This window comes from Belonocnema kinseyi, chromosome 2 (assembly GCF_010883055.1).
Source record: "Belonocnema kinseyi isolate 2016_QV_RU_SX_M_011 chromosome 2, B_treatae_v1, whole genome shotgun sequence".
Taxonomy (NCBI): Eukaryota; Metazoa; Arthropoda; class Insecta; order Hymenoptera; family Cynipidae; genus Belonocnema; species Belonocnema kinseyi.
In genome coordinates this window covers 20,194,569-20,201,099 of record NC_046658.1, presented here as the reverse complement: position 1 = coordinate 20,201,099, position 6,531 = coordinate 20,194,569, and positions in this window count along the sequence as shown.

Below are 6,531 nucleotides of genomic sequence, written 5' to 3'. Positions count from 1 at the left end.
ACATACGAACTCACAGTGGTAATCATGCACTTTCTGTTTTGCGGCTCCCAAACGGTAGGTATGGTGGGGGTAAATTTCATCCACGATCTGGCAGCTCTGTCACAGATTAGATTTATTGGGTGAAAATAGCCATTTCAAAATTTAAATGGACACTTGAAGGGGAACCCAGGTATTGAAAACTAGCGGTACAGGTAGTGCTGAAGAAACAGCACTGAGTGCGCACTGACCAGTGCGTTTTCATAGGCAGGGTATCCAATACTCATCTACATTAAAATGACATATTTGCTAGCCTCAAATATTATGCAGTGCTACCAACAGCACTCAACTTTCATCATGCAATGCAATTTCAAAACTGCTACCAAAAAAGTTAGCAACAATGACCGGAACCGGATTGCAAGAATCAGATGTTTGCCATGCCCCCATTCAGTGTGAATACTTTTCGTTTCGCGACCACGAGGTTTGAAGTTTTCCAGATACTTTTTCGAGGTAAAAGTATTGGAATCAAGACCCAACCTCAAAAATGGATTTTCTCATCTTACTCCACAAATACTAGAATTACATCTTTTATAGATAATCAGGGCTTAGTCCTCTTTTCAATTAAATCTTTATTCGGAGGAGAACATTGGCTTATTCCAATAGTTTTTGTATAATCTGTTTTTTTTTATTCTAACCCCAGCATTTGAAAAAGAACGTCTCACATAAAAGCTATTGAAATTAAATAATTGTTCACCTCGAATAAAAATTTTATTCAATGCAAGAATAGGCCCTAATGATTTAAAAAATATGTATTTCTAATATTTATGGAGTAAAATGAAAATTCAATTTTGAGGTTGGCTCCTGTTTTCAAAACATTTACAATTGACATTTTCTTTTTTGTCAATAACATTTGGAAACTTTCTGTCAAAAAGCAGGTACGAGCTATATTCCATTTTTCTTACAGAAATCTAGAATTTGTTCATATTCTCAATGTAGCTCATAGTGCTTTTATGTCAGGAATGATAGTCGATTGGATAGTCGATTGGAGCGTTACATTTGCGCACGGCCCCAGTATTCGCTGTGAGCCGCCGGTTGGAGGGGATAAGCAAAACGATGCCAGTGCCCGGGGTGGCAAGTAACGAAAACAGCGGGCGTGTGTTTTTATTACAATTCGTATGCATTTCAATAGGAAGGCAGTATGTCAAACTGGAATTATTCATGCTGGGTCGTGAATTGTAAGAATAATGGCAAAACGGAAAATTGCCAATTTTATAAATTTCCTAAAGCACCTAGTAAAGTGTTACAAAGACGGAAGTGGATAGCTGCTGTAAAGAGAATAAAGTAAGTGAATCATAACTTCGCTTTCAAGCGTCTTTATTCGTGACAGTTTTCCAAATCTAGCAGACACTTGGGAAAGATTCACTGCATAATATAGTGTAACGTGACCTAAATATAAATATTTTTCAGTGCTGACGGCTCTTATTACAACGGTCATGATTCATACCTGGAACCAAAAAAAAAACAAAGAAATGATTTATTACATCACCCACGTAAATACACACGCCCGCTATTTAACGTTCAAATCCGCTAGGCGGCAACACGAGCGCGGCTCACAGCGAATAGTTTCTCGAGATAGCGTCAGTATAGACTGGTGGCGGTCTAGGCTGGAACAGTATAGCGCCATGAATTATTTCCACACGGGAGTATTGGCACTTTTTTTATTCCTGTTGGGGGATTTTTAGACGGAGAAAAATCGCCTATTTATAAGAATACAAATTCTTAATTTTTCTGAATTCAATGCTTATCACTGGGATCGTTCTAACTCGGCTAAAAATTATTGAAATGAGTTCATATTTATAGGACTTATACAAAATGCTATAGCGATGCCTAAGAATTCATGGAAAAGTTAAAAATCGCTTATTGCTTAATAATATTGAATTCCAAAATGAGGTTAGTCGATGATTGTGTTTTCTTGGTTTCGCCAGTAAAAAGTTTCTAGGTAACTTTAAGTTTCAAACAACTTCCAGTGAGTGATTCGTTCGGCATAAGCTACCTACGTGTTTCTAGTTTTCAGAAAGTATAAGCATTCATTCACCCTCTTCGTAATCTATTAACTGTAACTCCAAAAAGCAGCCTGAATTCAAAGTAGAAACATTATGAAATCATTGATCATTTCAATTTTATTCAACAAAATTAATTTATTTATATAATTACAATAAATTGAAAAAAAGATTCATGAAAATCGGTTCATATTTGCATTAATAACGTGAACCTTTATTTTCTGTGCATTTTCACCGTTCTCTGCCTTTGTATATTCCTTACACTTGTGCACACATTTTTTTAAACAAAAGGTCAAAACATCGACAACACTAACTTGGTGATAATGACTTCTTTTTTTTTAAAGCTCCTTCGGCTTTAACGAATACATTCTCATCACATAAATCGTGCTACGCACTCGAATTTGTATCTCAACTTGTATATCATTTCCATAAATGTATATTATTACAATGTATATTATTAATTCAATTAAAAAAAAAAAAAACAATTTTGCTCATTTCCAATTTTATTTTTGCGATTAAATGTAGGACATAAGGTCTACACATAAGCCTTACTTTTTTGACTTGTAAATTAAATCCATACCTCAGTGACCCACGAAATTTTGATAATTGAGGGCTTGGGGCGGTGAGGGGGGGGGGCCAATTAGTTCCAACCAAGAGTCATAGCTGGTTAGTGTTTTATGCTGAGAATTTTAACCAACCTTCAGCAGCGTTGTGTTAGAAGAGAGTTCATATGATCTCAATTTCACATTCCCGGCCCACAATGGGAAAAAATGACATTTTTGGTTCAAAATAACGTACAGCCCACAAATATTGAGCGATTTAAAAACAAAAATGTGAAAAAGCTGTTGAGATTTCTAAGAGAGTTTTCGAGCCTGATTTTTCAATTAGGTTTTCAATTTTTTATAAATAAACAAATTTGACGAAACAATAGCCACTTGCTATATTTGAAGTTCATGGTGCTCGTAAATAACAGGAAAAGTGTTAAAATCTCTTAAGTTTCATAGACTAATATTAGCTAAAGGTGTTCCAATATTATATATTAAGCAACACAATTTTTATGAATAAATTATTTGTTGAAAAAATATTTTCTATGATTTTCCATAATCATTCGTTTTTTCTAGTTATATTTAAAGAAATTTAAATGGAAATTATATAATATTAAAAAAAATTTCTCTTAAGATTACGAGGTGTGTTCCAAAGTAAGGTAACTTTTCAATTTTCGCGGGCTACGTACATTCAAGTTTTAAATTTTTTGTTTTGTTGTGTTGGTACACACGTCACGATCATATATTCACAGTTTTGACTATATAGCTCGTGTTGTTTTTTTGGCGGAGGCGTAAAAGGTTAGAAGGGTTTGGTGTGCTCGGCGATTTTCTTCTTTCGAAAAAATGGAGCAAAGAGTTTGTATTAAATTTTGTGTGAAAAATGGAATCCAGTGCTCTGAAACTCTTGAAATGTTGACAGTTGCATACGGTGAATCTACTCTGAGTAAGAAAAATGTGTATAAGTGGTACAAGCTGTTCCAAGAAGGCCGAGAGGATGTCGAAGACGAACCTCGCCCTGGACGTCACAGCACGTCAAGTTCGGTCAAATGTGAAGGTTCTGCTCACTGTCTTCTTTTATTACCGTGACGTAGTACAACAGGAATTCTTACCACAAGGTCGTACGGTAAATAAAAAGTATTATCTTCAAGTTATGCGCCGTTTGCGAGAAGCGATACGCAAAAAACGTCCGGAACTTTGGAAAAACAATTCGTGGCTTTTGCATTACGATAATGCACCTGCTCATTCATCATTGCTTGTGAAAGATTTTCTGACCAAAAACAGCACCACAGTCATGCCTCAGCCTCCATATCCACCGGATTTGGCCCACAGTGACTTTTTTCTTTTCCCAAAACTGAAGAGACCCATGAAAGGACATCGATTTTCAACGATTGAGGAGATAAAAACTGCATCGCTGAAAGAACTCAAGGCTATACCACAAAATGATTATCAGAAGTGTTTCGATGATTGGAAAAAGCGTTGGCACAAGTATATTATATCTGAGAGGGATTACTTTGAAGGGGCTTGAACAAAATAGATAATTTGTTGATTAATTTTATGATTTTTCAAAAACAAATTGAATAAACGAATATATTTTTCGAGCATTTGTTGGTAGAAAAATTCGGTTTTGTCAATGCCAGTCTTTTCAGTTGGGAACTTTATTAAAATTTCAGTAACATTCATCATAAGTTCATAATTTTCATGACTTCTTCAAACAGATTTAATCAAAAAATTCATTAATCAGGCATTTCTTGACAGAAAAATTCGTTTTTTTTTATGGAAACTTTTTGAATCAGAACATCGGAAAACAATTTTTTGTACATCGACCGATGACCGCGAATAAGGCATTCGTTTATCTAATTTTCTTTTAAAAATTATAAAATTTATCAACTCATCATGAATGTTTCCGAATTTATTATGAACATCTAAATTAAAAGTCTGACATCGAAACAAAACAGAATTTTTCCGACGACAAATGCCTGATCAATGTATTTGTTTTAAAAAAATCACAAAATTGATTTAAAAATTATAAATTTTGCTGAAGTTATCATGAATTTCCCAATTAAAAAAGTTGACATTAAAAAAAGCGAGCTTTTCTGTAGAAAAATGTCTCATTAATGCATTATGAATGTTGCTAAAATTGTCTTGAAGTTCCCAAATGAAAAGACGGGCATGGAAAAAAAACTGAATTTTTCTGACGACAAATGCCCTAATAATGCATTTGTTTATTAAATTCGCTTAAAAAATTATAAAATTAATCAACTAATTATGAATTTTCCTAAAATTATCTGAAATTTCCTGATTAAAAAACAATATACATTGAAAATAACAAATATATCTGTCGAAAAATGCCTGATTACTGCATTTGTACATTATCATTGTTTATAATTTCTAAAATTGTATTCATTAGAGAAATTTTATTATAAAATATTGTTTTTATTCAAATCTCTAGCAATATTACTTGAAAAACATATATTTCTGAAAAATCGAAGAAAAAAGTTGTTCAAAAAATAATTTGTTTATAAAATGTTTGGATTGTAAATTGTCTGATATTGGAATATCCTTAAGTAATATAACTCTATGCAACTGAGGCGATGTCAACAATTTTTCTGTTACTGATGAGCACCGGGAACATCAAATAGAAGAAATAGCCATTTTTTTCGTCATATTGGTTTATTTATAAAGAAATTGAAATCCTAATTAAAAAATCAGACTCAATAACTTTCTTAGAAATCTTATTAGCTTCTTTTCAAAGTTTGTTGTCCAAATCGGTGAATATTTGTGGCCTGTATTTGAATTTTCAATTTTTTGAGAAAATTCAAAAAGTTGTTATGATATTCTTGTAGGGCAGGGCTCGCCACTTCAAGCAGGTGTTGGCTGCCACGACAAGTGCATGGCTGCCACCAATTTTTTCTGTAATTTTTTTCTTCGTTTTCCAGGAATCGAGCGAAGGGTTACGGTCACTGTAAATTACGTCTCGTCGTCGTTCACGCCGGGGGGTCCGAATTTCAATTTTATTTTTAATTGAGAAAGTGAATCAAATTTACCTGCAAATTGAAGCTGTCATAAGAGTTTTAAAAAGGAGGAAAAATTCGAAAAACTTTGAATGAAAATTCATTTTAAAAACACTCACAATCTGTGAAATTTCACTGATTTATATTTAGAGAGTAGACCATTGAGTCGTAAATCTATGCAAATTTATGAATTCTTAATTTTTTAAACTCTCCATTAAAAATTCTTAAATTTTGATGATTTAATATCAAATTTTCTTCTTTTTAGAACAGTTAGAATTAAAAACTTGACTTTTGATTTCCGAAACCATCAAAAGTCAACAATTTTAATTTATGAATCTTCAAATTTCAAGAGATTTCATTTGTACTTTTTCGAAATTTAAATTGTCAGTCTTTTAAATTAAAGGGTTTTTTTTTTATTTTGAGAATTTAGAATTACAAATTAGGTAAGTTTTTAGTTTTACAATTAAAAATTTTATAATTTTCACAATTTTTATTTGAAATTTCTTAAGTTTGGAATTCTCAGAATTGATAACTTTGACTCACGTTTAAAATCATTAAAATATAAGGATTTCAGTTTAAATATCTTCAAGTTCAAGTAGTTGTCGATTGTTACTCTTGCACACTACATATCGTTCAATTGTCATTATTTTAAAATTGAAGAGTTCTTGGTTTTGATAATCTGCAATAAAAAATCCTTTAATTTAAGTTACCTACTTTCAAAATTTCTTCTCTTTGGAAGTTTTAAAATTGAAAATTGCAATTAATACCACTAAAAACATTCTGTTATGTGTGTTTAAATGTTCATTTCTGACTTTATTTCTAGTTATTGCTTGCATGAAATCTTATATTAAAATGAAAGATGCAAGTTACTGAAAGTCAATTGAAATTGAATTTAAATTAAAATTTAATTAAAGAGGAGGTAGATATTTTAATATTCAT